Source organism: Harpia harpyja, chromosome 2 (assembly GCF_026419915.1).
Source record: "Harpia harpyja isolate bHarHar1 chromosome 2, bHarHar1 primary haplotype, whole genome shotgun sequence".
Taxonomy (NCBI): Eukaryota; Metazoa; Chordata; class Aves; order Accipitriformes; family Accipitridae; genus Harpia; species Harpia harpyja.
In genome coordinates this window covers 38,550,185-38,560,388 of record NC_068941.1, presented here as the reverse complement: position 1 = coordinate 38,560,388, position 10,204 = coordinate 38,550,185, and the positions used below count along the sequence as shown (strand labels likewise).

The following is a 10,204-nucleotide window of genomic DNA, read 5'->3' as shown; positions in this document are numbered from 1 at the left end:
CACGGGTGCATGAAGAATGGGCATTTCAGGGGAGAAATTAGATCTACAGCAGCAGAAGTGAAAGGGAGAATTTCAGAAGGGAGTGCTGAAAAGCAGGCATTGCTCTACCTGGGTGAACAGTACTGAGCAAAACCTGCAGCATGGAGTGCCTGTAACAGTTGTAACGATGGACTGCAGGGCCCTTAGTCTATCTGTGCTGGAAGCCTTTTCATTAACTGGTCTTTTAGGTGTTACACTGCATAATATATGGGTGCGCCTTATACGTTTCCATGTATCAGTGTCTACACCTGGACATCCTACATTCCTCTGCATAATCTGAGATGATGCCCACCTCTTTTTTTTTGGCTTGTGTGTGGTCTTTTGTCTGCAAAGCAGAAAAGTTGCTGCTCATTAAACATACGAGGAAAACTTTCATAATTCCATGCTAACTGAACAACTTTAGGTGCTATTTAGGCCTAAGGCAAACCTAACTAATGAGACTTAAATGCAGAATTTGCTCAGGCCCCCAGGTTCAGTGGTACTGTGGAAAGCTCCTGCTGTGATGATGCATTAGAGTGGTAGAAATGATAAAATGAGGCATACCTTATTCTTTTTTAATCCTCTATTTTCTGGTACAGAATACCACCCTCAGACTATGTTTTCAATGCTAACACTCAATCTGTTTCAAATAGAAATGCAGTTTTCCCTTTCAGCAGGTTTCCTTCCTATTCCCACTTTGTACAATGGATAAATAACAAGGCTGAAAAGAATGCTTGTCAACTTCAATTTTGCCAAACATGTAAATGTTATAAAAATAACCTTTAAAAAAATCCCCAGACAAACCAAAATATTTCCACAATTTAAGTGCAAAGATTACAAAGCTGAACAGACAAATTACAAGCAAATATACCCTGGTAGCCTGGAGAACCAAAATATTTGCCATGGGGATCCTCCAAGTGAAAGAGCTCAGAATGAAAAGTAAACCTGACTTTATGCAGACTTCTGTTGTCCAAATAAAAAGGCATGCAAACACACAAGGCGGCCATTGGATGCTTTTATTAGCTGCTGTTTGTGAAAATACAATACCCAAGTCCTTTGGAGTCCCTCAGATTTACATATCCATGTGGATCTTCAGGGTTTACCATAGAGAACCAGGAGTTTGCTCACCTACTGTAGGATTGGACCTTCAGCCAGTATGTACAGATTTTATTGGGAAAATATGCCTCTGAGTTAGGAGTGTTTTTTTTTCACCAAGACAGTTTTGCCAGTGAGAAACGTTGAAGTAAATACATTTACGCTGGTACAAAACTGTGTTCTCCAGTTACGGTGTATTTCTATATGGAAATGTAAACAAACTATACTGCTAAGCTAATTTATACGAATATTAGAGCTGATAAGGTTTTTACTACTTTGATTATACCAATAACAGTAAAGCACGAAGCTTGCATATCGACAGTGCTTAAAATTGGACTAGCTAAAAAAATAGATTCACAAAGCTGGTTTATTAAAGAGAAATCTTCTTGCTGCCCTTCTGTGGTAGTTATACATTCACTGGCATCACAATTTCCAGCAATGAATGATAACAATACCTGCCTTAACTGTTTGAATCTGTTTGAAAAGAAATAGCAAAGCCAAAATAGATGAACGGAGCTGTTTTAACAGGCTAAACAAGGAGAAAAGCAAGGGCATGGGGATTGATCCTTTTTTAATGCCAAACTGGAGACTTTTCACCAAAGGTAGATTCATGTCAGTTATCTCACTACAGAGATAGTCAAATAACCTTTCTTCATTCAATTTAATAAACTAAATTTTGAGAGTATAAGGAGCATTTATCTTTTTGAATGAACAGAAATTCTATTTTTCTAATTGTAATTGTTCTTTCTGGCCTCTGTAGTGAAGGTGGTTATATTCCTAAAAGGTGGTGTTATTTGTGCCATTGGTGCTGAGGGAGCCCAGTGACAGAGACTATAAATCAATTTACAGCCTATTTAAAAGCAGGGGACAAAACCCATGAGCATGAATTTAAAAACTGCTTCAGATTACTATTCTTTTATGATTAACTAAAGGGGACTTCAACCTCCTTTGAGATTGCAGAGTTAGCATGATAAAATTCATCGCTTTTAACAAACTGCCTGGTTTCAGTGACAGTATTCAGTATATTGCATGTACATGGCACTATACAGCAAGTGGAAGGTCGCCTGATTAATCCTTGCTCCAAAGGTGTAAGTGGATATGATTGTATGCAATACAAAACCAATACATATTGATTAGCATGACAATGCTCCACTGAACTGATGTTTCTTGAAAGGAGAGTGAAAACAATTTGGTACAGGAGGCCTCCTTTGCCCTCTCCTGTGATGGGAAGATAAACCAGGACCTGACAAGAGTGCTTCATGGTTGCTGTGGTGTAGCAACACCCCCAATGCCAACCTGGCTCAAAGAGTATTGTTAGAGAAAAGCCTTTAGTGAAGTCCATACAGCCATACATCCATGCCCTGGCCCTCCCAAGATGCTCCGGAGTACCCCAGTGCCAAGGTTAGGTTACTCCCCCAGCCTGTGGTCGTGAGTCACTGCTTGGCATACTTAGCTGCCCTCCCAGAACCGGTTCCTCTGAGGCTCGTAAAATGCTCCTGCAAAACAGAGATGAATCTGTTTTACCCCCAAAGGACTGTTGGTAGCTATGGCCAGCCCCAAACTCGATGCAGTTAGGGTCACTCATGCAGATGACCACTGAGAGTCTAGTCTGTTGAATAAAGGCAGACTAGCACTTACTTCTCTCTACTGAAGACTTGTCTCGGGAATACAGATGCCTGTTTGATGAAGGGCTGAGGCCTTGAAGAACGTTACACAGGGATGCATGCTTGACCCTGATGGACATGTCTGTTGAAACAGAAAGTTGAAAAAAAGCTCCCCCTGTGCCTGCCCTGTGATGGACCCACACTGACATGTGGGGGGTGGGAAAAAACCAAAAAAGGGATAAAAGTTTGAAAAAAACACATCCCTCTTACTTATTAGGAAGGAGGCAGCATCAAGCACAGGGGATCATGTGAAATCATTGGTCACGCAACAAGGAACGAACACAAACTGAGAGGGAGTGGGAAGAGCAGATAAATGATGCAAGGGAATCGTACATGTCAGTTGCGTGACTTTGAGAACATTTATTTCTCAGTCAACATGAATGTCTTGCTCCTGGTGAATCCGCTCATCTCTGAATTTGGAATTTCCTCTTAAGCTTCATTGTGCCAGCAAAACCTAATGAAGATTTTGGTGAAACACCCTGTCATACAGAGAGGCTTTCTGCCTCATACAGAGAATCAGGTTACGTGTGTGTGCTTGGGCAGGTTCAGGGCGTGGTGGCCACAAGTGTTCCTCCTCCCGTACCTCCCATAGCTCTCTGTTGGGGCCTCAGTTAGCAAACCTACTCCAAATCAGGCATTGCTCGATGCTTAAGCATATTACAATGTTTGGGGCTTTTTTCCCACCTCCAATTCACTAGAATGCAATTTAGTGTTGGAAAAGCTGCCATTATTCCGTACAACCTCTAGCTGCTGGCTGTTGTTGATCTGTCTGTGTCACTGGGCTGATCAAAGCCTCGCCGGCTTCACTGGAAGCATCACTTGTGAGTGTGTCTGGAAGTGCCGCTTAATCACAGGGGCTCACCTTTCAGCGCAACGGCAGGCAGGAGAGCTTATAGAAACGTGCCGGACAGTCGGAGTTAACCATTAAGGAGGCTCTGAGAATCTTCTGCTGAATACAAGGAAGAAGGAGGGTGAGAGATGGAGTTTGAAAATCATGCAAGACTCTTAGGATAACCCTGATTCAGCAAAACACAGATTCCTCTGCCTCTAACTTCAAGGCTGCCTCAGCTTAATAAAGTGGCTAAGCAGACCCATAATTTTACTTACGGCAAATACCCTAGTCTTCATTGTAGACGACTCATGCGCATAGAGTTGAGTACATGCTTAAATGCTTTGCTGGCTTGTGAACTAGCTCTCAGTAAAACAATCTGGTTACTGCATACTCTTGTTTGAAATTCCCAAATTGTGAATGTAGGTACTTTCACTAACAAACACACCTACTCTTGAGGCAGTGTCACATGAGATTTTTTGCCTTTTAAATGTCGATGACAGGGTACTAAAAAATCTGTTTCTCTCTATGTAGCATCGTTGTGGTGCTGCTGTGTGCTGCGTACGCCAAACTTTCCTCTGCGACCCTAGAACATTTTATCTGTTTTAGTTTTATTATCTGGCCCAAGAAGAAAGAGAAACACCTTTAGGCTTGGTTACAACATTTCATCAAACGGTCTTGTGAACATGTTGAAGGGATTGACAGTTATATTTAAATATAATTAGGTATGATGAACTCACTTGTTTGAAAGTTTAGCTTTTGTAAAGACGCATTTATAAGCATTCAGTTTCCTGACACTGTCATACCAAATGTGACACAGACACAACTGCTTCTGCATTCTCACACAATTCTTATTCAGAATTTCAGCAGAACCTCATAGTTGCTGTTAAGTTGTAGGTGTATTCCGTGTATATGTGTTTTACTCAAAATTCTTCAAAACTCTCATTGACTTCATTCTGATCTGCATTTCTCTGCGTAAGCCTAATAATTAAAATTTCTTTGGGTTCAGTTTCAGGGTGAGGAATGATGTTACGGAATGAAGAACACACTTTGTTCCTGTGGAGACTTACGACTGCAAAGTCAACGCGTTTCTTCAGTTCACCAAATTATGCATGCTATTTTTTGTAACATGAAGGGACAGGGCACATATCTGCAGTCTGTCACTCGTGAATTGTCACTCGTTTTACTCAAATGACGTCCTTACTGAGGCAAGATAGATCACTTTGGTATGTAATGCAGGAAGGATCCTGTATAAATTGGCAAGCAAAACCAGTAGGAAAACTCAATCATATTCCTTAAGTATTAGTTGCAGAGAACATGGTTATTCCTCTGTTTTGCCTTTTCTTTCTGAATTGAATAAGGAACTTAATTCATTACATTTAAATGCCACGTAATTGACCCCTGCCCTGACCCAATATTCCAGGGAATCACTCCTGCTCTTGCAGCGGCGCAGACGAGACCTGCCTTTGGTGTGGCGACTACTTCTTAAACGCCGTCTCCTTGTTCCCTTCCTAGGATGGGCAATGCGCCGGGATGGCGATAGTGCAACTGGAAAATAATTACAAAACACGTATCTGAAAAGAGGATGAGGAAGTGAAATCAGACGGCTCCACCGCCCTACGGGAAAGGGAAAAACACAAATACAAATCCCTGAGCAGATGGTGAGTCTAAACACACCGGAGCGGAGCTGAATTCCTCCCGGGGAGACTCGGACTTCCCCCCCCCCCCCCCCAACTCCGCGCGTTTCCCTCTCGCCCGAGGAGGCCGGGGAAGCTGCTCTGCCCGCCCCCCCCCGCGCTGGCGCTGAGCCCGCCGGGGGGCGGCCCTCCCCGGCCCCCCGGCCCCCGCCTCACCGGTCCCGCAGCGGCGGGGGGCAGCGCCGGCAGGTGGCAACGCGGCGGGGGCGTGGGGGGGGAGCACGGACAGACACGGGGGCGCGCAGCGCGACACGCGTGTGCGCGCGCGCGACCCACCCCCACGCCACGCCGCACGTACGGACACACTCATCACTCACTCACTCACACACACACACACGCACGCAGAGAGAGAGAGAGAGAGGCCACCCCGCATCGCGCCGCGGGCACAGGCGCACCGCACCGGCGCGGAAGCGCCGCCCCGGCCCGCCCCCGCCCGCCGCCTCCCTCCCCACACGCCGCCAATCCTCCCGCCTCGCACACACACCACACACACACACACACGCACGCACACGGCCGGCCGTAACATGACTGACTGACTGGGGCGCCGCCGCTCCGGACGGATTATTCACCCCGCGCCGGGGGGACGCAGGAAACCACCCAGCGCGCAAGCGGGGCGGTGGCGGCGCCGCAGGGGGGGCCAGGAGGGTCCCCAGCCCCCGCCGGCGGACGGCGAGCGCCCTGGGCGCTGGAGGAGCCCGGCCAGGTAACACGTCAGTCCCCCGGGCGCTACCGCCGGGCTGAGCTTGCCCGCGCGGCGTGAGGGGAAGCCGGCGCAGGCCGCGGGGCGCCGCCGGGTTCCCGGCGTGCGGTTTCCCCGGGGCGGGGTGGGGTGGGGGGGTTGTTGGAGGGAGAGGGCAGGGGTGCGCGGCGGTGGGGGCCGCCTCGCCTCCCAGGTGCTGAGGTGATGCGGGCGGGTGTCGCCCGGGGGCGCGGGCGGACCCCCCCCCCCCCTCGTTCGCCTGGCCTCGCCTTCCCCGCCGGCGGGGCGGCGGCTGCCGGCCGCCGGGCGTCGACCCGCGGCGCGGCTGCAGTGGTGGCGGCGGCGGTGGAGGATCGGGGCTGCCGGTGCCGCAGCTCCGCGCTGATCCCCGGGAGCCGCGCTCCGGTAGCGGCGGGGATTAGCGAGGGCGGCCGGCCGGGGAGCGGGTGGCGGGGCGGGGGGGACACCGGCACAAGCGTCTTTGTGGCGGGGCGGGCAGGGGCTCGGCGCCCGCAGGTGTCACCCGCGGGCCGGCCCAGCCCAAGGCAGAGGCAGCGCCAGCAGGGCGGCGGGGAGGGGGAGGCCCGGGGGGGGGTGTGGGGCCCGCCGGGCCCGGCCTGCGGTGGGGCGCACCGGGGGGAGCCGGTGCCGCGGCGGCTGCACCTCTCTCTGGGAGTCAGCTCCGGCCTCGCCGCTGCAGGTGAAGGGGAAGAGGATCAAGTCCTTTTTTCTGTTTGTTTTTGGCGTTTCTTGTTCTCCCCCGCCCCCCTCCCATGTTTGTTAAGCAGTCTGCAGTTAACCTGTGGGGAGGGCAGGGGGAAGTGGTTTCAGAAACGTGAATGGGTAGGGCCGGGGCACTGGCCGTCGTGTTGTGGCCCTTGCCGTGGGGTTGGATTTGCAGGCAGGAGCTGGATGCTCCTGCCTGTGTTTTCCAAAATTGCATGGCCTTTTAAAAAGTGGAGCAGATGGTGATGGTAGTGCTTATTATGGAAGAGGTTCGTGAAAATCCCATATTTCCTCTAGACAGTTTTTGTGTTGCTTCTCCTGGCTGAAAGCGGTTATCTTTCACGTTTGGCAAGGAAAAGAATGTTGCTGCGAGTTGCCTTGCAAAGGAACGGGGTGGTTCTGCTTTTCCACAGAGAAGGGAACCCCCCACAGCTTTACGTTTCCCCCTTGCCTTCGAGATTGACAACAGTAAGTGTCTTGGCATAGAGAGAAACTGCAGTACGCTTTATTTTCTTATTGCACACCTTTATAGTTGAATGGAACTAGGCGGGAGACTCAGGATCTTCTCTCATCCTTTTCTATGCCAGATGTGTTTTTCTATCTAGTATATATTGCACTTGAAATGTTAAACTCTCAGGAGGCACGGAGGTGGGGTTGTGAGGCAAGGTCTACTAGTTACTTCAAACAATTCTCCTTGCTCATACTTAAGAATGAGAGAAAGGAACATCTTGTAAAAGCAGCTGAGGAATATATAAAAGTGAAATATTAATGAACTGGAAAAGCTCAGATAGCAAAGACATTGCACCTAATCATTCAGGAGTGTTCTTGTCCTCTTTACAACTCCTCATTGTATGTGTCTGTAGTACAAATGCAATTGGTATAAAAGACAGCGATATTTGTATTTAGCTAGAAGTAGTAATATTACATAAAATATTTTTTGCACTGGTGATCAACTCTGCAGTGGCTTGATTTAGCCGTGATTTTTGAGGCTGCTGTAGAACAGAGAATTATTGCAGAAACAGTAAAAAATATTTCAAGAATGTTTTCTTAGAAATGGAGATGGGAAGGGCTGACTCAGACCTGGAATAACCCTGAGGAACGACTAGCCTTAGAAAGTCCTCTTAGAGACATGATGATGACGAATCTTTTCACCCTGAAGTTGTTATTCATCTCTAGCATCCCAAATGGAAAGCAACATCCCCTAAATAGGCAGCATTGTCTCAGGAGAAGGTAATAACACATGGCTGTCCAGGATCCGCTGAAAGCGTGTTGTACAAACAAGGGATATTTTCTGCAAATTGGGGTTCCTTTACCCCTTGGAGTGCGGAGTGCAATGGTCCCTGTAGTTTGAAGAACTTCCCCAGTTTGGCTTGGAGGGCTACTAAGTGCAGCAGCTTTCTGCGGCATTTTGGTGAGGGAATTTAGTTCAGTGGGAAAGTTGTCTGTCAGCCCACAGGGTGAAGTCCTGTAGCCCTGGCTGTAGTCCCTGGCAGGACTTTTTGGAATAGCTGGTGCACATTGGCTTGAGCAAGGCCTGCCTTCTGGAGACCTTGGTGCAGGCCTGAGTAGGGGGACAGACATGGGGAGCTGTAACAGGAGGAGGACCTGGAACAGTACACAGGGTATGTACCATGACTGGGTTACAAGAGATGGCGTTTGGTATTTAAGTCTGTTGGAAGATGCTGAAAAGCATCTTGTATCATCAGATCTAAGCATATGGTTGTGAGAGAGCACGTTCTCTCATGCTGCGTAAGCTGTGTGTGGTTGAGTTTGTCCGTCTTGATTCAAGCCTAATGCCTCACATAAGCCTTTGTGGTTAATAGCTGGATGTTGAACAACTTAAAATAAATTTGGCAATGTTTTTGTTCGCTAGATAGAGTGTTTCATAAATTGCAAGGGAGATGTAGAGGTGTTGCTCCATCTGGACAAATTCCCACTCTTCCATGAAGGTTCATAGAAGATACTATGGCTTTGTTGGATTAGCCCATCTGGAGTATTTGGAAGGTCAGAATTGCATGCATAAGGCCAATATATGGTTTTTATGTGGTGTTGGTGAATTGCACAGATACAAGTCACTGAGAAAAGTGTTTTGTCAAAATAAATAATGGTAGATTTTGAAAAACATAAATATCTGCACGTTCTGAGGACATGACATTTTTGTAGAGTTTAAGTTCCTGGATTGTTTTCACTGTACTTCTGGAGGTGTCCTAATATAAGGAGGATGTGTATTTGCCAGGTGTTACAGACCTTTGAGGCAAGGTAAGAAGTAAAAACTGCACAGCTGTTTTTCTGAGGTTGATTAATACAAGTAAAGCATGAGATGAAATAGCATTTGTGTGTCAGTGAAAGCATTAATGGAAAAGAAACCTTATAGACACTTCAAGTCAAATTAATAAGCAGTGCATACTTTATTTTTGGAATAACTACCAGCTTGTTAGGGGCAAGAACCTAACTATATCCTCTACCTTGCAGAAGTTACTGCTTGTTACAAGATTCAGTGCCTTAGTTCTTCCCCTTGTGAGTAGTTTTGCTGCAATTGAAGGGGCTCACACAGGATGGGGAGACAAGAGGAAACGTATACATAAGTAATAGCAAGTAGGGCCTGCATTTGTTTCCTGAGAAATAACTATGCAGCTTCATCAGGCTTTTCTCTCATTATTGCATTTATTTGACAGTTTTCTGCAATGGTAGTAAACTGGGTTACCTTGATAAAGTAAATATACTTTTGTATTAGATTTCAGCTATTGAATGCGCTGGCTGTGTGAGATGGCATGTATAATACAGAACTTGCAAGCACTTAAAATGTGTAGTGTGATTTGTACTTGTAACATTTCATGTATATTCCTATGCTTCAGCAAGGGCCTATAACTTTGAGATTATGGAAGATGCAGCCATATATTTTACATGCAACTGTATTAAAACTCCATAGCTGTTCGCTAGTTAAACGTGTGGTTCCTTGTACTTACCACTTTTTGACTTGTTCTTACTGCACTACATGTGTATTGCTTAGACAATATAAACTCGCACACTCTGTGACTGAAGACTAGTATAATTTCTCCATTGTATGGCAACAAAATGTTAATGTTTCATACAAAGACTGCTGCTTTTACCTGAAATGTGATGTCCTGTACGGGATAGTTGTTTTATAATAAAATACAATGATAGCGTAAGGGAAAAGAAACCACAGGCAAGCAAAAGCAGAAAAGTCCTGGATGTGCAACAAGTAAGAAATTTTTAAAATGTGCGCTGTAGTCTGTTGCATGTGTTTTGTAATTCTGCACAAAGACTGAAAAAAGAAAAAAAAAATACCCTAAATAAGTTACTGAGGTGTATTATAAGATCTGAATGATCATGTTTTTGTATCCAGATGTTCTAAGTTGACTATAGATGGTACTACTTTTTTGCCCAGGTTATTGCTATGAAAGCCCCTGTGAGTATTGAGGTATGAATGTAATTATTTTCTTCATAGATGGGA

The 10,204-nt window shown here is 46.6% G+C and overlaps 1 protein-coding gene across 4 annotated transcripts in view; it reads left to right on the top strand.

The window, feature by feature from the left end:
* Positions 1-5,900: 5,900 nt before the first annotated feature.
* The window catches only part of CCSER1 (coiled-coil serine rich protein 1), a 742,538-nt gene continuing 738,234 nt past the window's right edge, over positions 5,901-10,204 (top strand). For all 4 annotated transcript variants that reach the window (XM_052776386.1, XM_052776395.1, XM_052776416.1 and 1 more), the window contains exon 1: positions 5,901-6,006. The gene's annotated coding sequence lies outside the window, so the exon portion shown is untranslated. The remainder of the gene's footprint in view (positions 6,007-10,204) is intronic.